Here is a 24,010-nt window from a genome sequence, read left to right on the forward strand (position 1 = left end):
GTGACAGAGGGGACCCAGGGCACAAAAGTGCCCGACCTCCTGGAGCCCAGGATGGGATCCGGGAGGCGAATGGCACCTCATAGGGACTTCCAGGGAAGTCCGGCCACCTAGTCGCCCCATAGGAAAGAATTGCGGGCGACCAGATGGCCGAGGCGAGAGGGGCGACCTGATGGCCGGGACCGAAAGGACCCCAATCTGCCTGCCTCGGGCCTGTAGGGCTCAGGAGCTGCAGGGCTCCGGGGCTGCAGGGCTCGGGGACTGCAGGACTCCACGGCTCGGGGGGCTGCAGGGCTCCGGGGCTCCAGAGCTCCAGGGCTCCAGGGCTGCAGGGCTCCGGGGCTGCTGGGCTCCAGGGCAGCAGGGCTCCAGGGCTCCAGGGCCCAGGACCCATGGAGCCTTTCCCGGGTACTTTGCCACTCTGCAGCCCGGAGGAGGGAGCCCCGGATGCCTGGGAGGTGTTCCCGGGCATCGCCCATCTGGTCCCCAGCAGGGAACCACCAGACCTGGGAGGGTGTTTGGGCATACCCTTGCACCTACTAATCCGGAGGAAAATTACCCCCCTTTCTTGTAATCTGTGCACTCGAGGTGACAGAGGGGACCCAGGGCGCAAACGTGCCCGACCTCCTGGAGCCCTGTCTCGGATCCGGGAGGCGAATGGCATCTCATAGGGACTTCCAGGGAAATCCGGCCATCTAGTCGCCCCATAGGAAAGCATTGCGGGCGACCAGATGGCCGTGGCGAGAGGGGCGACCTGATGGCCGGGACCGAAAGGACGCCAATCTGCCTGCCTCGGGCCTGTAGGGCTCAGGAGCTGCAGGGCTCCGGGGCTGCAGGGCTCGGGACTGCAGGACTCCACAGCTCGGGGGGCTGCAGGGCTCCGGGGCTCCAGGGCTCCAGGGCTCCAGGGCTCCAGGGCTGCAGGGCTCCGGGGCTGCTGGGCTCCAGGGCAGCAGGGCTCCAGGGCTCCAGGGCCCAGGACCCATGGAGCCTTTCCCGGGTACTTTGCCACTCTGCGGCCTGGAGGAGGGAGCCCCGGATGCCTGGGAGGTGTTCCCGGGCATCGCCCATCTGGTCCCCAGCAGGGAACCACCAGACCTGGGAGGGTGTTTGGGCATACCCTTGCACCTACTAATCCGGAGGAAAATTACCCCCCTTTCTTGTAATCTGTGCACTCGAGGTGACAGAGGAGACCCAGGGCGCAAACGTGCCTGACCTCCTGGAGCCCTGGCTGGGATCCGGGAGGCGAATGGCATCTCATAGGGACTTCCAGGGAAGTCCGGCCATCTAGTCGCCCCATAGAAAAGCATTTTAGGCGACCAGATGGCCGAGGCGAGAGGGGCGACCAGATAGCCGGGACCGAAATGACGCCAATCTGCCTGCCCCGGGCATGCAGGGCTCCGGGGCTGCAGGGCTCCTCGGGGGCTCCAGGGCTCCCGGGCTCCAGGGCTGCAGGGCTTCAGGGCTCCAGGGCTCCGGGGGGGCTCCAGGGCTCCAGGGGCTGTAGGGCTCTGGGGGCTCCAGGGCTCCGGGTGCTCCAGGGCTGCAGGGCTCCGGGGCTGCAGGGCTCCTCGGGGGCTGCAGGGCTCCTCGGGGGCTCCAGGGCTCCCGGGCTCCAGGGCTGCAGGGCTGCAGGGCTGCAGGGCTCCAGGGGGGCTCCTGGGCTCCAGGGGCTGTAGGGCTCCGGGGGCTCCAGGGTTCCGGGGGCTCCAGGGCTGCAGGACGGAGAGGTATTGCCACACCACCAGGCTCAAGCCCCGGGCCTGCTCCCGGTCCCTGCTTCTGAAACCGTAGCCAGGCCGGAGAAAGAGCCTCCCTTGGCTCGGATGAACGCCTGGAACCCCGGCCGGCTTGCAGGACGGGGAAGCTCCAGCAAACCCATGGCCGGCCGTACGGAGCTCAAGCCCCGGGCCCGCTCCCGGTCCCTGCTTCCAAAACCCTAGCCAGGCCGGGGAGAGCCTCCCTTGGCCCTGATGAACGCCCGGAACCTCGGCCGGCTTGCGGGACGGGGAGGCTCCAGCAACCCCATAGCCTACCGGACGGAGCTCAAGCCCCGGGCCCGGTCCCTGCTTCCGAAACCCTAGCCAGCCCGGGGAGAGCCTCCCTTGGCCCCGATGAACGCCCGGAACCTTGGCCGGCTTGCAGGACGGAGCTCAGGCCCCAGGCCCAGCCTACCAACCCTAGCCGGGCCCGGGGAGAGCCTCCCGGTGGACCCCCCTGTCCCCAGCACCCAGACCCTGGGCCAGAACCAAGGAGTGTTAAGCCCAGGCCACGTCCTCTCCCCGACGGCCTGCCCGGGGAGCCCATTTTTGTTGACTATTAAGCCCCCACGTAGTGGGGGCTTACAGAACCTAGGGGAAGGACAAAAGTTGGAGTTAGCCCGGCCGCCAGCCCGCAGGGCCATCTGGTCGCCCAGCCCACAGGGCCATCTGGTCACCCTGCCCGCAGGGCAATCTGGTCGCGCAGCCAGGCAGCCAGATGACCCAGGACGACCCAGCGCCCGGATGGCCTGGGAGGATGCTGTACCCAGTCGCCCTTGCAGTCCAGCGAGGGTGGCCAGGCGCTGCTGCTGTTTGCCTCCCTGCTCGACTTGCCCATGCAGCAGTGGGAAGCGGAGGCCCGGCCGGCGGCGGCCCAGGCCATCTGGTCACCCTGCTGACCCGCAAGGGAAGGTGTGGCCCCCATCCCCGCACCACGGTGGGGCAGGGACGGGAGGGGGAGGCCCCCCTGCCGAAGGGCACGTGGTGGAGGCAGCCTCCCACAGGCCCACGTTACCCCTCCGCATCCCTCCCGCCGGCCAGGCGGCAGAGGGACCCACCCCTGGGTGTGATGGAGGGAGGCTTCCACGGGCGCCCACGCACGGAAAGAGACAAAAGCTTGGCTCAGAGGATGACTTTCAATAGATCGCAGCGAGGTAGCTTCTCTGCTACTTACGAAACCCTGACCCAGATCGTCTACGAATGATTTAGCAACGGGTGCCCCACGAACATGCGCCTGATCAAACTCGGAGAAAAAGGACCATCGGCAAGGGGCTGAGAGGCAGGAGTGTCCCCGGGCCCCTGAGTGCCCCTGGCTGGCGGACCCCGGGATGCCTTCCGCCTCTAAGCATGGCCACACCTCATGGAAGTCTGCCTGATCAAACTCGGAGAAAAACGACCATCGAACCCTGATAAAAACAACCATCAACAAGGGGCCGAGAGGCAGTAAGCGTCCACGGGCCCCTGGGGGCCCCTGGCGGGTGGGCCCCAGGACGACCTTCCCCTCTCTGCATGGCCAGACCTCACGGAGGTATGCCTGATCAAATTTGGAGAAAAACGACCATCGGCAAGGGGCTGAGAGGCAGGAGCGTCCCCAGGATCTTGGGGGCCCCTGGCAGGCAGGCCCCGGGATGCCTCCCCTCCTCTCAGCATGGCCGGACCTCATGGAAGTCTGCCTGATCAAACTCGGAAAAAAACAACCATCGAACTCGGCGAAAAACAACCATCGGCAAGGGGCCAAGAGGCAGAAGTGTCCACGGGCCCCTGGGGGCCCCTGGCAGGCGGTCCCCAGGACACCTTCCCCCCCTCAGCATGGCCAGACCTCACGGAGGTCTGTGCCTGATCAAACTCGGAGAAAACGGACCATCGGCAAGGGGCTGAGAGGCAGGAGCTTCCCCGGGCCCCTGGGGGCCCCTGGCAGGCGGGCCCCGGGACGCCTTCCCCCTCTCAGCATGGCCAGACATCATGGAAGTCTGCCTCATCAAACTCTTAGAAAAACGACCATCGAACCCTGATATAAACGACCATCGACAAGGGGCCGAGAGGCAGGATTGTTCCTGGGCCCCTGGGGGCCCCTGGCAGGCGGGCCCTGGGACGCCTTTCCCCTCTCAGCATGGCCAGACCTCACGGAGGTATGCCTGATCGAACTCGGAGAAAAACGACCATCGGCAAGGGGCTGAGAGGCAGAAGCGTCCCCGGGCCCCTGGGGGCCCCTGGCGGGTCGGCCCCAGGACGCCTTCCCCCTCTCAGCATGGCCAGACCTCATGGAAGTCTGCCTCATCAAACTCTTAGAAAAACGACCATCGAACCCTGATAAAAACGACCATCGGCAAGGGGCTGAGAGGCAGAAGCGTCCCCGGGCCCCTGGGGGCCCCTGGCGGGTGGGCCCCGGGACGCCTTCCCCCTCTCAGCATGGCCAGACCTCATGGAAATCTGCCTGATCAAACTCGGAGAAAAACTACCATCGAACTCGGAGAAAAACAAACATCGGCAAGGGGCTGAGAGGCAGAAGCTTCCCCGGGCCCCTGGGGGCCCCTGGCAGGCGGGCCCTGGGACGCCTTTCCCCTCTCAGCATGGCCAGACCTCACGGAGGTATGCCTGATCGAACTCGGAGAAAAACGACCATCGACAAGGGGCCGAGAGGCAGGATTGTTCCCGGGCCCCTGGGGGCCCCTGGCAGGCGGGCCCTGGGACGCCTTTCCCCTCTCAGGATGGCCAGACCTCACGGAGGTATGCCTGATCGAACTCGGAGAAAAACGACCATCGGCAAGGGGCTGAGAGGCAGAAGCGTCCCCAGGCCCCTGGGGGCCCCTGGCGGGTCGGCCCCGGGACGCCTTCCCCCTCTCAGCATGGCCAGACCTCATGGAAGTCTGCCTCATCAAACTCTTAGAAAAACGACCATCGAACCCTGATAAAAACGACCATCGGCAAGGGGCTGAGAGGCAGAAGCGTCCCCGGGCCCCTGGGGGCCCCTGGCGGGTGGGCCCCGGGACGCCTTCCCCCTCTCAGCATGGCCAGACCTCATGGAAGTCTGCCTGATCAAACTTGGAGAAAAACTACCATCGAACTCGGAGAAAAACAAACATCGGCAAGGGGCTGAGAGGCAGAAGCTTCCCCGGGCCCCTGGGGGCCCCTGGCAGGTGGGCCCTGGGACGCCTTTCCCCTCTCAGCATGGCCAGACCTCATGGAAGTCTGCCTGATCAAACTCGGAGAAAAACAACCATCGAACTCGGAGAAAAATGACCATCGGCAAGGGGCTGAGAGGCAGAAGCGTCCCCGGGCCCCTGGGGGTCCCTGGCAGCCCCCGGGACGCCTTTCCCCTCTCAGCATGGCCAGACCTCACGGAGGTATACCTGATCGAACTCGGAGAAAAACGACCATCTGCAAGGGGCTGAGAGGCAGAAGCGTACCCGGGCCCCTGGGGGCCCCTGGCGGGTCGGCCCCGGGACGCCTTCCCCCTCTCAGCATGGCCAGACCTCATGGAAGTCTGCCTCATCAAACTCTTAGAAAAACGACCATCGAACCCTGATAAAAACGACCATCGGCAAGGGGCTGAGAGGCAGAATCGTCCCCGGGCCCCTGGGGGCCCCTGGCGGGTGGGCCCTGGGACGCCTTCCCCCTCTCAGCATGGCCAGACCTCATGGAAGTCTGCCTGATCAAACTCGGAGAAAAACTACCATCGAACTCGGAGAAAAACGACCATCGGCAAGGGGCTGAGAGGCAGAAGCTTCCCCGGGCCCCTGGGGGCCCCTGGCAGGCGGGCCCCGGGACGCCTTTCCCCTCTCAGCATGGCCAGACCTCACGGAGGTATGCCTGATCGAACTCGGAGAAAAACGACCATCGGCAAGGGGCTGAGAGGCAGAAGCGTCCCCGGGCCCCCGGGGGCCCCTGGGGGGTGGGTCAGGGAAGCCTTCCCCCTCTCAGCATGGCCAGACCTCATGGAAGTCTGCCTGATCAAACTCGGAGAAAAACAACCATCGAACTCGGAGAAAAACGACCATCGGCAAGGTGCTGAGAGGCAGAAGCGTCCTCGGGCTCCTGGGGGTCCCTGGCAGCCCCCGGGACGCCTTTCCCCTCTCAGCATGGCCAGACCTCACGGAGGTATACCTGATCGAACTCGGAGAAAAACGACCATCGGCAAGGGGCTGAGAGGCAGAAGCGTCCCCGGGCCCCTGGGGGCCCCTGGCGGGTGGGCCCCGGGACGCATCCCCCCTCTCAGCATGGCCAGACCTCATGGAAGTCTGCCTGATTAAACTCGGAGAAAAACGACCATCAAACTCGGAGAAAAACGACCATCGGCAAGGGGCTGAGAGGCAGAAGCGTCCCCGGGCGGCCCCTTGCAGGCGGGCCCCGGGACGCCTTTTCCCTCTCAGCAAGGCCAGACCTCACGGCGGTATGCCTGATCAAACTCGGAGAAAAACGACCATCGGCAAGGGGCTGAGAGGCAGAAGCGTCCCCGGGCCCCTCAGTGCCCCTGGCGGGTGGGCCCCGGGACGCCTCCCCCCTCTCAGCATGGCCAGACCTCATGGAAGTCTGCCTCATCAAACTCTTAGAAAAACGACCATCGAACCCTGATAAAAACGACCATCGACAAGGGGCCGAGAGGCAGGAGTGTCCCCGGGCCCCTGGGGGCCCCTGGCAGGCGGGCCCCGGGACGCCTTTCCCCTCTCAGCATGGCCAGACGTCACGGAGGTATGCCTGATCAAACTCAGAGAAAAACGACCTTCGGCAAGGGGCTGAGAGGCAGAAGCGTCCCCGGGCCCCTGGGGGTCCCTGGCAGCCCCCGGGACGCCTTTCCCCTCTCAGCATGGCCAGACCTCAACGAGGTATACCTGATCGAACTCTGAGAAAAACGACCATCTGCAAGGGGCTGAGAGGCAGAAGCGTCCCCGGGCCCCTGGGGGCCCCTGGCGGGTGGGCCCCGGGACGCTTCCCCCCTCTCAGCATGGCCAGACCTCATGGAAGTCTGCCTGATCAAACTCGGAGAAAAATGACCATCGAACTCGGAGAAAAACGACCATCGGCAAGGGGCTGAGAGGCAGAAGCGTCCCCGGGCCCCTGGGGGGCCCTGGCAGGCGGGCCCCAGGACGCCTTTTCCCTCTCAGCAAGGCCAGACCTCACAGAGGTATGCCTGATCAAACTCGGAGAAAAACGACCATCGGCAAGGGGCTGAGAGGCAGAAGCATCCCCGGGCCCCTGGGGGCCCCTGGCAGGTGGGCCCCGGGACGCATCCCCCCTCTCAGCATGGCCAGACCTCATGGAAGTCTGCCTGATCAAACTCGGAGAAAAACGACCATCGAACTCGGAGAAAAACGACCATCGGCAAGGGGCAGAGAGGCAGAAGCGTCCCTAGGCCCCTGGGGGCCCCTGGCAGGCGGGCCCCGGGACACCTTCCCCCTCAAACTCGGTGAAAAAGGACCATCGGCAATGGGCTGAGAGGCAAGAGTGTCCCCAGGACATGGGGGCCCCGGCGGGCAGGCCCCAGGGCTGCTTTCCCCTGATTCAGAATCTCCGGAGGTCTGACTGACCCTCTCCCTAGTAATCCGGAGGAACATTACCCCCCTTTCTTGTAATCCGTGCACTCGAGGTGACAGAGGGGACCCAGGGCGCAAACGTGCCCGACCTCCTGGAGCCCTGGCTGGGATCCGGGAGGTGAATGGCATCTCATAGGGACTTCCAGGGAAGTCCGGCCATCTAGTCGCCCCATAGGAAAGCATTGCGGGCGACCAGATGGCCGTGGCGAGAGGGGCGACCAGATGGCCGGGACCGAAATGACGCCAATCTGCCTGCCCCGGGCCTTTAGGGCTCAGGAGCTGCAGGGCTCCAGGGCTCCGGGGCTCTGGGGCTCTGGGGCTGCAGGGATGCAGAGCTCGGGGACTGCAGGGCTCCACGGCTCGGGGGGCTGCAGGGCTCCAGGGCTCCAGGGCTCCAGGGCTCCAGGGCTCCAGGGCTGCAGGGCTCCAGGGCTCTGGGGCTTCAGGGCAGCAGGGCTCCAGGGCTCCGGGGCTCCGGGGCTCCAGGGCCCGGGACCCATGGAGCCCGTCCCGGGTACTTTCCCACTCTGCGGCCCGGAGGAGGGAGCCCCGAATGCCTGTGAGGTGCTGCCCGGGCATCGCTCATCTGGTCCCCAGCTGGGAACCACCAGCCCCGGGAGGGTGTTTGGGCATACCGTTGCACCTACTAATCTGGAGGAAAATTACCCCCCTTTCTTGTAATCCGTGCACTCGAGGTGACAGAGGGGACCCAGGGCACAAAACTGCCCGACCTCCTGGAGCCCAGGATGGGATCCGGGAGGCGAATGGCACCTCATAGGGACTTCCAGGGAAGTCCGGGCATCTAGTCGCCCCATAGGAAAGAATTGCGGGCGACCAGATGGCCGAGGCGAGAGGGGCGACCTGATGGCCGGGACCGAAAGGACGCCAATCTGCCTGCCTCGGGCCTGTAGGGCTCAGGAGCTGCAGGGCTCCGGGGCTCCGGGGCTGCAGGGCTCGGGGACTGCAGGGCTCCACGGCTCGGGGGGCTGCAGGGCTCCGGGGCTCCAGGGCTCCAGGGCTCCAGGGCTCCAGGGCTGCAGGGCTCCGGGGCTGCTGTGCTCCAGGGCAGCAGGGCTCCAGGGCTCCAGGGCCCAGGACCCATGGAGCCTATCCCTGGTACTTTGCCACTCTGCGGCCCGGAGGAGGGAGCCCTTTATGCCTGGGAGGTGTTCCCCGGGCTTCGCCCATCTGGTCCCCAGCAGGGAACTACCAGACCTGGGAGGGTGTTTGGGCATACCCTTGCACCTACTAATCCGGAGGAAAATTACCCCCCTTTCTTGTAATCTGTGCACTCGAGGTGACAGAGGGGACCCAGGGCGCAAACGTGCCCGACCTCCTGGAGCCCTGTCTCGGATCCGGGAGGCGAATGGCATCTCATAGGGACTTCCAGGGAAATCCGGCCATCTAGTCGCCCCATAGGAAAGCATTGCGGGCGACCAGATGGCCGTGGCGAGAGGGGCGACCAGATGGCCGGGACCGAAATGACGCCAATCTGCCTGCCCCGGGCCTTTAGGGCTCAGGAGCTGCAGGGCTCCAGGGCTCCGGGGCTCCGGGGCCCTGGGGCTGCAGGGATGCAGGGCTCGGGACTGCAGGGCTCCACGGCTCGGGGGGCTGCAGGGCTCCGGGGCTGCAGGGCTCCAGGGCTCCAGGGCTCCAGTGCTGCAGGGCTCCAGGGCTCTGGGGCTTCAGGGCAGCAGGGCTCCAGGGCTCCGGGGCTCCAGGGCCCGGGACCCATGGAGCCCGTCCCGGGTACTTTCCCACTCTGCGGCCCGGAGGAGGGAGCCCCGAATGCCTGGGAGGTGCTGCCCGGGCATCGCTCATCTGGTCCCCAGCAGGGACCACCAGCCCCGGGAGGGTGTTTGGGCATACCCTTGCACGTACTAATCCGGAGGAAAATTACCCCCCTTTCTTGTAATCCGTGCACTCGAGGTGACAGAGGGGACCCAGGGCACAAAAGTGCCTGACCTCCTGGAGCCCAGGATGGGATCCGGGAGGCGAATGGCACCTCATAGGGACTTCCAGGGAAGTCCGGCCATCTAGTCGCCCCATAGGAAAGCATTGCGGGCGACCAGATGGCCGTGGCGAGAGGGGCGACCAGATGGCCGGGACCGAAATGACGCCAATCTGCCTGCCCCGGGCCTTTAGGGCTCAGGAGCTGCAGGGCTCCAGGGCTCCGGGGCTCCGGGGCCCTGGGGCTGCAGGGATGCAGGGCTCGGGGACTGCAGGGCTCCACGGCTCGGGGGCTGCAGGGCTCCGGGGCTGCAGGGCTCCAGGGCTCCAGTGCTGCAGGGCTCCAGGGCTCTGGGGCTTCAGGGCAGCAGGGCTCCAGGGCTCCGGGGCTCCAGGGCCCGGGACCCATGGAGCCCGTCCCGGGTACTTTCCCACTCTGCGGCCCGGAGGAGGGAGCCCCGAATGCCTGGGAGGTGCTGCCCGGGCATCGCTCATCTGGTCCCCAGAAGGGACCACCAGCCCCGGGAGGGTGTTTGGGCATACCCTTGCACGTACTAATCCGGAGGAAAATTACCCCCCTTTCTTGTAATCCGTGCACTCGAGGTGACAGAGGGGACCCAGGGCACAAAAGTGCCCGACCTCCTGGAGCCCAGGATGGGATCCGGGAGGCGAATGGCACCTCATAGGGACTTCCAGGGAAGTCCGGCCATCTAGTCGCCCCATAGGAAAGAATTGCGGGCGACCAGATGGCCGAGGCGAGAGGGGCGACCTGATGCCCGGGACCGAAAGGACGCCAATCTGCCTGCCTCGGGCCTGTAGGGCTCAGGAGCTGCAGGGTTCCGGGGCTGCAGGGCTCGGGGACTGCAGGACTCCACGGCTCGGGGGGCTGCAGGGCTCTGGGGCTCCAGAGCTCCAGGGCTCCAGGGCTGCAGGGCTCCGGGGCTGCTGGGCTCCAGGGCAGCAGGGCTCCAGGGCTCCAGGGCCCAGGACCCATGGAGCCTTTCCCGGGTACTTTGCCACTCTGCGGCCCGGAGGAGGGAGCCCCGGATGCCTGGGAGGTGTTCCCGGGCATTGCCCATCTGGTCCCCAGCAGGGAACCACCAGACCTGGGAGGGTGTTTGGGCATACCCTTGCACCTACTAATCCGGAGGAAAATTACCCCCCTTTCTTGTAATCTGTGCACTCGAGGTGACAGAGGGGACCCAGGGCGCAAACGTGCCCGACCTCCTGGAACCCTGTCTCGGATCCGGGAGGCGAATGGCATCTCATAGGGACTTCCAGGGAAATCCGGCCATCTAGTCGCCCCATAGGAAAGCATTGCGGGCGACCAGATGGCCGTGGCGAGAGGGGCGACCTGATGGCCGGGACCGAAAGGACGCCAATCTGCCTGCCTCGGGCCTGTAGGGCTCAGGAGCTGCAGGGCTCCGGGGCTGCAGGGCTCGGGACTGCAGGACTCCACAGCTCGGGGGGCTGCAGGGCTCCGGGGCTCCAGGGCTCCAGGGCTCCAGGGCTCCAGGGCTGCAGGGCTCCGGGGCTGCTGGGCTCCAGGGCAGCAGGGCTCCAGGGCTCCAGGGCCCAGGACCCATGGAGCCTTTCCCGGGTACTTTGCCACTCTGCGGCCTGGAGGAGGGAGCCCCGGATGCCTGGGAGGTGTTCCCGGGCATCGCCCATCTGGTCCCCAGCAGGGAACCACCAGACCTGGGAGGGTGTTTGGGCATACCCTTGCACCTACTAATCCGGAGGAAAATTACCCCCCTTTCTTGTAATCTGTGCACTCGAGGTGACAGAGGAGACCCAGGGCGCAAACGTGCCTGACCTCCTGGAGCCCTGGCTGGGATCCGGGAGGCGAATGGCATCTCATAGGGACTTCCAGGGAAGTCCGGCCATCTAGTCGCCCCATAGAAAAGCATTTTAGGCGACCAGATGGCCGAGGCGAGAGGGGCGACCAGATAGCCGGGACCGAAATGACGCCAATCTGCCTGCCCCGGGCATGCAGGGCTCCGGGGCTGCAGGGCTCCTCTGGGGCTCCAGGGCTCCCGGGCTCCAGGGCTGCAGGGCTTCAGGGCTCCAGGGCTCCGGGGGGGCTCCAGGGCTCCAGGGGCTGTAGGGCTCTGGGGGCTCCAGGGCTCCGGGTGCTCCAGGGCTGCAGGGCTCCGGGGCTGCAGGGCTCCTCGGGGGCTGCAGGGCTCCTCGGGGGTTCCAGGGCTCCCGGGCTCCAGGGCTGCAGGGCTGCAGGGCTGCAGGGCTCCAGGGGGGCTCCTGGGCTCCAGGGGCTGTAGGGCTCTGGGGGCTCCAGGGTTCCGGGGGCTCCAGGGCTGCAGGACGGAGAGGTATTGCCACACCACCAGGCTCAAGCCCCGGGCCTGCTCCCGGTCCCTGCTTCTGAAACCCTAGCCAGGCCGGAGAAAGAGCCTCCCTTGGCTCGGATGAACGCCTGGAACCCCGGCCGGCTTGCAGGACGGGGAAGCTCCAGCAAACCCATGGCCGGCCGTACGGAGCTCAAGCCCCGGGCCCGCTCCCGGTCCCTGCTTCCAAAACCCTAGCCAGGCCGGGGAGAGCCTCCCTTGGCCCTGATGAACGCCCGGAACCTCGGCCGGCTTGCGGGACGGGGAGGCTCCAGCAACCCCATAGCCTACCGGACGGAGCTCAAGCCCCGGGCCCGGTCCCTGCTTCCGAAACCCTAGCCAGCCCGGGGAGAGCCTCCCTTGGCCCCGATGAACGCCCGGAACCTTGGCCGGCTTGCAGGACGGAGCTCAGGCCCCAGGCCCAGCCTACCAACCCTAGCCGGGCCCGGGGAGAGCCTCCCGGTGGACCCCCCTGTCCCCAGCACCCAGACCCTGGGCCAGAACCAAGGAGTGTTAAGCCCAGGCCACGTCCTCTCCCCGACGGCCTGCCCGGGGAGCCCATTTTTGTTGACTATTAAGCCCCCACGTAGTGGGGGCTTACAGAACCTAGGGGAAGGACAAAAGTTGGAGTTAGCCCGGCCGCCAGCCCGCAGGGCCATCTGGTCGCCCAGCCCACAGGGCCATCTGGTCACCCTGCCCGCAGGGCAATCTGGTCGCGCAGCCAGGCAGCCAGATGACCCAGGACGACCCAGCGCCCGGATGGCCTGGGAGGATGCTGTACCCAGTCGCCCTTGCAGTCCAGCGAGGGTGGCCAGGCGCTGCTGCTGTTTGCCTCCCTGCTCGACTTGCCCATGCAGCAGTGGGAAGCGGAGGCCCGGCCGGCGGCGGCCCAGGCCATCTGGTCACCCTGCTGACCCGCAAGGGAAGGTGTGGCCCCCATCCCCGCACCACGGTGGGGCAGGGACGGGAGGGGGAGGCCCCCCTGCCGAAGGGCACGTGGTGGAGGCAGCCTCCCACAGGCCCACGTTACCCCTCCGCATCCCTCCCGCCGGCCAGGCGGCAGAGGGACCCACCCCTGGGTGTGATGGAGGGAGGCTTCCACGGGCGCCCACGCACGGAAAGAGACAAAAGCTTGGCTCAGAGGATGACTTTCAATAGATCGCAGCGAGGTAGCTTCTCTGCTACTTACGAAACCCTGACCCAGATCGTCTACGAATGATTTAGCAACGGGTGCCCCACGAACATGCGCCTGATCAAACTCGGAGAAAAAGGACCATCGGCAAGGGGCTGAGAGGCAGGAGTGTCCCCGGGCCCCTGAGTGCCCCTGGCTGGCGGACCCCGGGATGCCTTCCGCCTCTAAGCATGGCCACACCTCATGGAAGTCTGCCTGATCAAACTCGGAGAAAAACGACCATCGAACCCTGATAAAAACAACCATCAACAAGGGGCCGAGAGGCAGTAAGCGTCCACGGGCCCCTGGGGGCCCCTGGCGGGTGGGCCCCAGGACGACCTTCCCCTCTCTGCATGGCCAGACCTCACGGAGGTATGCCTGATCAAATTTGGAGAAAAACGACCATCGGCAAGGGGCTGAGAGGCAGGAGCGTCCCCAGGATCTTGGGGGCCCCTGGCAGGCAGGCCCCGGGATGCCTCCCCTCCTCTCAGCATGGCCGGACCTCATGGAAGTCTGCCTGATCAAACTCGGAAAAAAACAACCATCGAACTCGGCGAAAAACAACCATCGGCAAGGGGCCAAGAGGCAGAAGTGTCCACGGGCCCCTGGGGGCCCCTGGCAGGCGGTCCCCAGGACACCTTCCCCCCCTCAGCATGGCCAGACCTCACGGAGGTCTGTGCCTGATCAAACTCGGAGAAAACGGACCATCGGCAAGGGGCTGAGAGGCAGGAGCTTCCCCGGGCCCCTGGGGGCCCCTGGCAGGCGGGCCCCGGGACGCCTTCCCCCTCTCAGCATGGCCAGACATCATGGAAGTCTGCCTCATCAAACTCTTAGAAAAACGACCATCGAACCCTGATATAAACGACCATCGACAAGGGGCCGAGAGGCAGGATTGTTCCTGGGCCCCTGGGGGCCCCTGGCAGGCGGGCCCTGGGACGCCTTTCCCCTCTCAGCATGGCCAGACCTCACGGAGGTATGCCTGATCGAACTCGGAGAAAAACGACCATCGGCAAGGGGCTGAGAGGCAGAAGCGTCCCCGGGCCCCTGGGGGCCCCTGGCGGGTCGGCCCCAGGACGCCTTCCCCCTCTCAGCATGGCCAGACCTCATGGAAGTCTGCCTCATCAAACTCTTAGAAAAACGACCATTGAACCCTGATAAAAACGACCATCGGCAAGGGGCTGAGAGGCAGAAGCGTCCCCGGGCCCCTGGGGGCCCCTGGCGGGTGGGCCCCGGGACGCCTTCCCCCTCTCAGCATGGCCAGACCTCATGGAAATCTGCCTGATCAAACTCGGAGAAAAACTACCATCGAACTCGGAGAAAAACAAACATCGGCAAGGGGCTGAGAGGCAGAAGCTTCCCCGGGCCCCTGGGGGCCCCTGGCAGGCGGGCCCTGGGACGCCTTTCCCCTCTCAGCATGGCCAGACCTCACGGAGGTATGCCTGATCGAACTCGGAGAAAAACGACCATCGGCAAGGGGCTGAGAGGCAGAAGCTTCCCCGGGCCCCTGGGGGCCCCTGGCGGGTGGGCCCCGGGACGCCTTCCCCCTCTCAGCATGGCCAGACCTCATGGAAGTCTGCCTGATCAAACTCGGAGAAAAACTACCATCGAACTCGGAGAAAAACAAACATCGGCAAGGGGCTGAGAGGCAGAAGCTTCCCCGGGCCCCTGGGGGCCCCTGGCAGGCGGGCCCTGGGACGCCTTTCCCCTCTCAGCATGGCCAGACCTCACGGAGGTATGCCTGATCGAACTCGGAGAAAAACGACCATCGGCAAGGGGCTGAGAGGCAGAAGCGTCCCCGGGCCCCTGGGGGCCCATGGCGGGTGGGTCCCGGGACGCCTTCCCCCTCTCAGCATGGCCAGACCTCATGGAAGTCTGCCTGATCAAACTCGGAGAAAAACAACCATCGAACTCGGAGAAAAACGACCATCGGCAAGGGGCTGAGAGGCAGAAGCGTCCCCGGGCCCCTGGGGGTCCCTGGCAGCCCCCGGGACGCCTTTCCCCTCTCAGCATGGCCAGACCTCACGGAGGTATACCTGATCGAACTCGGAGAAAAACGACCATCGGCAAGGGGCTGAGAGGCAGAAGCGTCCCCGGGCCCCTGGGGGCCCCTGGCGGGTGGGCCCCGGGACGCTTCCCCCCTCTCACCATGGCCAGACCTCATGGAAGTCTGCCTGATCAAACTCGGAGAAAAACGACCATCGAACTCGGAGAAAAACGACCATCGGCAAGGGGCTGAGAGGCAGAAGCGTCCCCGGGCCCCTGGGGGCCCCTGGCAGGCGGGCCCCAGGACTCCTTTTCCCTCTCAGCAAGGCCAGACCTCACAGAGGTATGCCTGATCAAACTCGGAGAAAAACGACCATCGGCAAGGGGCTGAGAGGCAGAAGCGTCCCCGGGCACCTGGGGGCCCCTGGCGGGTGGGCCCCGGGACGCATCCCCCCTCTCAGCATGGCCAGACCTCATGGAAGTCTGCCTGATCAAACTCGGAGAAAAACGACCATCGGCAAGGGGCTGAGAGGCAGAAGCGTCCCCAGGCCCCTGGGGGCCCCTGGCGGGTCGGCCCAGGGACGCCTTCCCCCTCTCAGCATGGCCAGACCTCATGGAAGTCTGCCTCATCAAACTCTTAGAAAAACGACCATCGAACCCTGATAAAAACGACCATCGGCAAGGGGCTGAGAGGCAGAAGCGTCCCCGGGCCCCTGGGGGCCCCTGGCGGGTGGGCCCCGGGACGCCTTCCCCCTCTCAGCATGGCCAGACCTCATGGAAGTCTGCCTGATCAAACTCGGAGAAAAACTACCATCGAACTCGGAGAAAAACAAACATCGGCAAGGGGCTGAGAGGCAGAAGCTTCCCCGGGCCCCTGGGGGCCCCTGGCAGGTGGGCCCTGGGACGCCTTTCCCCTCTCAGCATGGCCAGACCTCATGGAAGTCTGCCTGATCAAACTCGGAGAAAAACAACCATCGAACTCGGAGAAAAATGACCATCGGCAAGGGGCTGAGAGGCAGAAGCGTCCCCGGGCCCCTGGGGGTCCCTGGCAGCCCCCGGGACGCCTTTCCCCTCTCAGCATGGCCAGACCTCACGGAGGTATACCTGATCGAACTCGGAGAAAAACGACCATCTGCAAGGGGCTGAGAGGCAGAAGCGTACCCGGGCCCCTGGGGGCCCCTGGCGGGTCGGCCCCGGGACGCCTTCCCCCTCTCAGCATGGCCAGACCTCATGGAAGTCTGCCTCATCAAACTCTTAGAAAAACGACCATCGAACCCTGATAAAAACGACCATCGGCAAGGGGCTGAGAGGCAGAATCGTCCCCGGGCCCCTGGGGGCCCCTGGCGGGTGGGCCCTGGGACGCCTTCCCCCTCTCAGCATGGCCAGACCTCATGGAAGTCTGCCTGATCAAACTCGGAGAAAAACTACCATCGAACTCGGAGAAAAACGACCATCGGCAAGGGGCTGAGAGGCAGAAGCTTCCCCGGGCCCCTGGGGGCCCCTGGCAGGCGGGCCCCGGGACGCCTTTCCCCTCTCAGCATGGCCAGACCTCACGGAGGTATGCCTGATCGAACTCGGAGAAAAACGACCATCGGCAAGGGGCTGAGAGGCAGAAGCGTCCCCGGGCCCCCAGGGGCCCCTGGGGGGTGGGTCAGGGAAGCCTTCCCCCTCTCAGCATGGCCAGACCTCATGGAAGTCTGCCTGATCAAACTCGGAGAAAAACAACCATCGAACTCGGAGAAAAACGACCATCGGCAAGGGGCTGAGAGGCAGAAGCGTCCTCGGGCTCCTGGGGGTCCCTGGCAGCCCCCGGGACGCCTTTCCCCTCTCAGCATGGCCAGACCTCACGGAGGTATACCTGATCGAACTCGGAGAAAAACGACCATCGGCAAGGGGCTGAGAGGCAGAAGCGTCCCCGGGCCCCTGGGGGCCCCTGGCGGGTGGGCCCCGGGACGCATCCCCCCTCTCAGCATGGCCAGACCTCATGGAAGTCTGCCTGATTAAACTCGGAGAAAAACGACCATCAAACTCGGAGAAAAACGACCATCGGCAAGGGGCTGAGAGGCAGAAGCGTCCCCGGGCGGCCCCTGGCAGGCGGGCCCCGGGACGCCTTTTCCCTCTCAGCAAGGCCAGACCTCACGGCGGTATGCCTGATCAAACTCAGAGAAAAACGACCATCGGCAAGGGGCTGAGAGGCAGAAGCGTCCCCGGGCCCCTCAGTGCCCCTGGCGGGTGGGCCCCGGGACGCCTCCCCCCTCTCAGCATGGCCAGACCTCATGGAAGTCTGCCTCATCAAACTCTTAGAAAAACGACCATCGAACCCTGATAAAAACGACCATCGACAAGGGGCCGAGAGGCAGGAGTGTCCCCGGGCCCCTGGGGGCCCCCGGCAGGCGGGCCCTGGGACGCCTTTTCCCTCTCAGCATGGCCAGACGTCACGGAGGTATGCCTGATCAAACTCAGAGAAAAACGACCTTCGGCAAGGGGCTGAGAGGCAGAAGCGTCCCCGGGCCCCTGGGGGTCCCTGGCAGCCCCCGGGACGCCTTTCCCCTCTCAGCATGGCCAGACCTCAACGAGGTATACCTGATCGAACTCGGAGAAAAACGACCATCTGCAAGGGGCTGAGAGGCAGAAGCGTCCCCGGGCCCCTGGGGGCCCCTGGCGGGTGGGCCCCGGGACGCTTCCCCCCTCTCAGCATGGCCAGACCTCATGGAAGTCTGCCTGATCAAACTCGGAGAAAAATGACCATCGAACTCGGAGAAAAACGACCATCGGCAAGGGGCTGAGAGGCAGAAGCGTCCCCGGGCCCCTGGGGGCCCCTGGCAGGCGGGCCCCAGGACGCCTTTTCCCTCTCAGCAAGGCCAGACCTCACAGAGGTATGCCTGATCAAACTCGGAGAAAAACGACCATCGGCAAGGGGCTGAGAGGCAGAAGCATCCCCGGGCCCCTGGGGGCCCCTGGCAGGTGGGCCCCGGGACGCATCCCCCCTCTCAGCATGGCCAGACCTCATGGAAGTCTGCCTGATCAAACTCGGAGAAAAACGACCATCGAACTCGGAGAAAAACGACCATCGGCAAGGGGCAGAGAGGCAGAAGCGTCCCTAGGCCCCTGGGGGCCCCTGGCAGGCGGGCCCCGGGACACCTTCCCCCTCAAACTCGGTGAAAAAGGACCATCGGCAATGGGCTGAGAGGCAAGAGTGTCCCCAGGACATGGGGGCCCCGGCGGGCAGGCCCCAGGGCTGCTTTCCCCTGATTCAGAATCTCCGGAGGTCTGACTGACCCTCTCCCTAGTAATCCGGAGGAACATTACCCCCCTTTCTTGTAATCTGTGCACTCGAGGTCACATAGGGGACCCAAGGCACGAACGAGCCCGACCTCCTGGAGCCCTGGTTGGGATCCGGGAGGCGAATGGCACCTCATCGGGACTTCCAGGGAAGTTCGGTCATCTGGTCGCCCCATAGGTAAGCATTGCGGTCGACCAGATGGCCGAGGGAATCGGGGCGACCAGATGAAAGAGGAGCCGTCTGGACACCCTGTGCCCCAACGAAGGAGTCAGCGGGCTCCGCGGCATGGCCGACCGGAGGCCCAGAGCCCCAAAGCCCCAGCTGGGCCCCAGCCATGGAGGCTCCCAGGGGGCCCCGACAGGCCCTCCGACCCGGGGCCCCCTGGCACTTTGACAAGCAGGGAGGACTGCCCGGGCACAACGGAACCCCGACCTGGGCTCTTGGCAGTGCAGCAGGCCGGGGGACAGGGCCCAGGGCCCGAGCACCCAGCTCGGGGCTCTGGGGCTCCGGGGCTCTGTGCCTCCGGGCCTCCGGGGCTCTGGGGCTGCAGGGATGCAGGGCTCGGGGACTGCAGGGCTCCAAGGCTCGGGGGGCTGCAGGGCTCCGGGGCTGCAGGGCAGCAGGGCTCCAGGGCTCGGGGGCTCCAGGGCAGCAGGGCTGCAGGGCTGCGGGGCTCCATTGCTCCAGGGCTCCAGGCCTCCGGGGCTGCTGGGCTCCAAGGTTTCGGGCCTCCATGGCCCGGGACCCATGGAGCCCGTCCCGGGTACTTTCCCACTCTGCGGCCCGAAGGAGGGAGCCCCGAATGCCTGGGAGGTGCTGCCCGGGCATCGCTTATCTGGTCCCCAGCAGGGAACCACCAGCCCCAGGAGGGTGTTTGGGCATACCCCTGCACCTACTAATCCGGAGGAAAATTACCCCCCTTTCTTGTAATCCGTGCACTCGAGGTGACAGAGGGGACCCAGGGCACAAAAGTGCCCAACCTCCTGGAGCCCAGGATGGGATCCGGGAGGCGAATGGCACCTCATAAGGACTTCCAGGGAAGTCCGGCCATCTAGTCGCCCCATAGGAAAGAATTGCAGCCGACCGGATGGCCGAGGCGAGAGGGGCGACCTGATGGCCGGGACTGAAAGGACGCCCATCTGCCTGCCTCGGGCCTGTAGGGCTCAGGAGCTGCAGGGCTCCGGGGCTCCGGGGCTGCAGGGCTCGGGGACTGCAGGGCTCCACGGCTCGGGGGGCTGCAGGGCTCCGGGGCTCCAGGGCTCCAAGGCTGCTGGGCTCCAGGGCAGCAGGGCTCCAGGGCTCCAGGGCCCAGGACCCATGGAGCCTATCCCGGGTACTTTGCCACTCTGCGGCCCGGAGGAGGGAGCCCCGGATGCCTGGGAGGTGTTCCCCGGGCATCGCCCATCTGGTCCCCAGCAAGGAACCACCAGACCTGGGAGGGTGTTTGGGCATACCCTTGTACCTACTAATCCGGAGGAAAATTACCCCCCTTTCTTGTAATATGTGCACTCGAGGTGACAGAGGGGACCCAGGGCACGAACGTGCCCGACCTCCTGGAGCCCTGGCTGGGATCCGGGAGGCGAATGGCATCTCATAGGGACTTCCAGGGAAGTCCGGCCATCTAGTCGCCCCATAGGAAAGCATTGCGGGCGACCAGATGGCCGTGGCGAGAGGGGCGACCAGATGGCCGGGACCGAAATGACGCCAATCTGCCTGCCCCGGGCCTTTAGGGCTCAGGAGCTGCAGGGCTCCAGGGCTCCAGGGCTCCGGGGCTCCGGGGCTCTGGGGCTGCAGGGATGCAGGGCTCGGGGACTGCAGGGCTCCACGGCTCGGGGGGCTGCAGGGCTCCAGGGCTGCAGGGCTCCAGGGCTCCAGGGCTCCAGGGCTCCAGGGCTCCAGGGCTGCAGGGCTCTGGGGCTTCAGGGCAGCAGGGCTCCACGGCTTGGGGGGCTGCAGGGCTCCGGGGCTCCAGGGCTGCAGGGCTCGGGGACTGCAGGGCTCCACGGCTCGGGGGGCTGCAGGGCTCCGGGGCTCCAGGGCTCCAGGGCTCCAGGGCTGCAGGGCTCCGGGGCTGCTGTGCTCCAGGGCAGCAGGGCTCCAGGGCTCAGGACCCATGGAGCCTATCCCGGGTACTTTGCCACTCTGCGGCCCGGAGGAGGGAGCCCCGGATGCCTGGGAGGTGCTGCCCGGGCATCGCTCATCTGGTCCCCAGCAGGGAACCACCAGCCCCGGGAGGGTGTTTGGGCATACCCTTGCACCTACTAATCTGGAGGAAAATTACCCCCCTTTCTTGTAATCCGTGCACTCGAGGTGACAGAGGGGACCCAGGGCACAAAACTGCCCGACCTCCTGGAGCCCTGGCTGGGATCCGGGAGGTGAATGGCATCTCATAGGGACTTCCAGGGAAGTCCGGCCATCTAGTCGCCCCATAGGAAAGCATTGCGGGCGACCAGATGGCCGTGGCGAGAGGGGCGACCAGATGGCCGGGACCGAAATGACGCCAATCTGCCTGCCCCGGGCCTTTAGGGCTCAGGAGCTGCAGGGCTCCGGGGCTCCGGGGCTGCAGGGCTCGGGGACTGCAGGGCTCCACGGCTCGGGGGGCTGCAGGGCTCCGGGGCTCCAGGGCTCCAGGGCTCCAGGGCTCCAGGGCTGCAGGGCTCCGGGGCTGCTGTGCTCCAGGGCAGCAGGGCTCCAGGGCTCCAGGGCCCAGGACCCATGGAGCCTATCCCTGGTACTTTGCCACTCTGCGGCCCGGAGGAGGGAGCCCTTTATGCCTGGGAGGTGTTCCCCGGGCTTCGCCCATCTGGTCCCCAGCAGGGAACTACCAGACCTGGGAGGGTGTTTGGGCATACCCTTGCACCTACTAATCCGGAGGAAAATTACCCCCCTTTCTTGTAATCTGTGCACTCGAGGTGACAGAGGGGACCCAGGGCGCAAACGTGCCCGACCTCCTGGAGCCCTGTCTCGGATCCGGGAGGCGAATGGCATCTCATAGGGACTTCCAGGGAAATCCGGCCATCTAGTCGCCCCATAGGAAGGCATTGCGGGCGACCAGATGGCCGTGGCGAGAGGGGCGACCAGATGGCCGGGACCGAAATGACGCCAATCTGCCTGCCCCGGGCCTTTAGGGCTCAGGAGCTGCAGGGCTCCAGGGCTCCGGGGCTCCGGGGCCCTGGGGCTGCAGGGATGCAGGGCTCGGGGACTGCAGGGCTCCACGGCTCGGGGGGCTGCAGGGCTCCGGGGCTGCAGGGCTCCAGGGCTCCAGGGCTCCAGGGCTCCAGTGCTGCAGGGCTCCAGGGCTCTGGGGCTTCAGGGCAGCAGGGCTCCAGGGCTCCGGGGCTCCAGGGCCCGGGACCCATGGAGCCCGTCCCGGGTACTTTCCCACTCTGCGGCCCGGAGGAGGGAGCCCCGAATGCCTGGGAGGTGCTGCCCGGGCATCGCTCATCTGGTCCCCAGCAGGGACCACCAGCCCCGGGAGGGTGTTTGGGCATACCCTTGCACGTACTAATCCGGAGGAAAATTACCCCCCTTTCTTGTAATCCGTGCACTCGAGGTGACAGAGGGGACCCAGGGCACAAAAGTGCCTGACCTCCTGGAGCCCAGGATGGGATCCGGGAGGCGAATGGCACCTCATAGGGACTTCCAGGGAAGTCCGGCCATCTAGTCGCCCCATAGGAAAGAATTGCGGGCGACCAGATGGCCGAGGCGAGAGGGGCGACCTGATGGCCGGGACCGAAAGGACGCCAATCTGCCTGCCTCGGGCCTGTAGGGCTCAGGAGCTGCAGGGCTCCGGGGCTGCAGGGCTCGGGGACTGCAGGACTCCACGGCTCGGGGGGCTGCAGGGCTCCGGGGCTCCAGAGCTCCAGGGCTCCAGGGCTGCAGGGCTCCGGGGCTGCTGGGCTCCAGGGCAGCAGGGCTCCAGGGCTCCAGGGCCCAGGACCCATGGAGCCTTTCCCGGGTACTTTGCCACTCTGCGGCCCGGAGGAGGGAGCCCCGGATGCCTGGGAGGTGTTCCCGGGCATCGCCCATCTGGTCCCCAGCAGGGAACCACCAGACCTGGGAGGGTGTTTGGGCATACCCTTGCACCTACTAATCCGGAGGAAAATTACCCCCCTTTCTTGTAATCTGTGCACTCGAGGTGACAGAGGGGACCCAGGGCGCAAACGTGCCCGACCTCCTGGAGCCCTGTCTCGGATCCGGGAGGCGAATGGCATCTCATAGGGACTTCCAGGGAAATCCGGCCATCTAGTCGCCCCATAGGAAAGCATTGCGGGCGACCAGATGGCCGTGGCGAGAGGGGTGACCAGATGGCCGGGACCGAAAGGACGCCAATCTGCCTGCCTCGGGCCTGTAGGGCTCAGGAGCTGCAGGGCTCCGGGGCTGCAGGGCTCGGGACTGCAGGACTCCACAGCTCGGGGGGCTGCAGGGCTCCGGGGCTCCAGGGCTCCAGGGCTCCAGGGCTCCAGGGCTGCAGGGCTCCGGGGCTGCTGGGCTCCAGGGCAGCAGGGCTCCAGGGCTCCAGGGCCCAGGACCCATGGAGCCTTTCCCGGGTACTTTGCCACTCTGCGGCCTGGAGGAGGGAGCCCCGGATGCCTGGGAGGTGTTCCCGGGCATCGCCCATCTGGTCCCCAGCAGGGAACCACCAGACCTGGGAGGGTGTTTGGGCATACCCTTGCACCTACTAATCCGGAGGAAAATTACCCCCCTTTCTTGTAATCTGTGCACTCGAGGTGACAGAGGAGACCCAGGGCGCAAACGTGCCTGACCTCCTGGAGCCCTGGCTGGGATCCGGGAGGCGAATGGCATCTCATAGGGACTTCCAGGGAAGTCCGGCCATCTAGTCGCCCCATAGAAAAGCATTTTAGGCGACCAGATGGCCGAGGCGAGAGGGGCGACCTGATAGCCGGGACCGAAATGACGCCAATCTGCCTGCCCCGGGCATGCAGGGCTCCGGGGCTGCAGGGCTCCTCGGGGGCTCCAGGGCTCCCGGGCTCCAGGGCTGCAGGGCTTCAGGGCTCCAGGGCTCCGGGGGGGCTCCAGGGCTCCAGGGGCTGTAGGGCTCTGGGGGCTCCAGGGCTCCGGGTGCTCCAGGGCTGCAGGGCTCCGGGGCTGCAGGGCTCCTCGGGGGCTGCAGGGCTCCTCGGGGGCTCCAGGGCTCCCGGGCTCCAGGGCTGCAGGGCTGCAGGGCTCCAGGGGGGCTCCTGGGCTCCAGGGGCTGTAGGGCTCCGGGGGCTCCAGGGTTCCGGGGGCTCCAGGGCTGCAGGACGGAGAGGTATTGCCACACCACCAGGCTCAAGCCCCGGGCCTGCTCCCGGTCCCTGCTTCTGAAACCCTAGCCAGGCCGGAGAAAGAGCCTCCCTTGGCTCGGATGAACGCCTGGAACCCCGGCCGGCTTGCAGGACGGGGAAGCTCCAGCAAACCCATGGCCGGCCGTACGGAGCTCAAGCCCCGGGCCCGCTCCCGGTCCCTGCTTCCAAAACCCTAGCCAGGCCGGGGAGAGCCTCCCTTGGCCCTGATGAACGCCCGGAACCTCGGCCGGCTTGCGGGACGGGGAGGCTCCAGCAACCCCATAGCCTACCGGACGGAGCTCAAGCCCCGGGCCCGGTCCCTGCTTCCGAAACCCTAGCCAGCCCGGGGAGAGCCTCCCTTGGCCCCGATGAACGCCCGGAACCTTGGCCGGCTTGCAGGACGGAGCTCAGGCCCCAGGCCCAGCCTACCAACCCTAGCCGGGCCCGGGGAGAGCCTCCCGGTGGACCCCCCTGTCCCCAGCACCCAGACCCTGGGCCAGAACCAAGGAGTGTTAAGCCCAGGCCACGTCCTCTCCCCGACGGCCTGCCCGGGGAGCCCATTTTTGTTGACTATTAAGCCCCCACGTAGTGGGGGCTTACAGAACCTAGGGGAAGGACAAAAGTTGGAGTTAGCCCGGCCGCCAGCCCGCAGGGCCATCTGGTCGCCCAGCCCACAGGGCCATCTGGTCACCCTGCCCGCAG

Source organism: Lissotriton vulgaris, chromosome 5 (assembly GCF_964263255.1).
Source record: "Lissotriton vulgaris chromosome 5, aLisVul1.2, whole genome shotgun sequence".
NCBI classification, from domain to species: Eukaryota; Metazoa; Chordata; class Amphibia; order Caudata; family Salamandridae; genus Lissotriton; species Lissotriton vulgaris.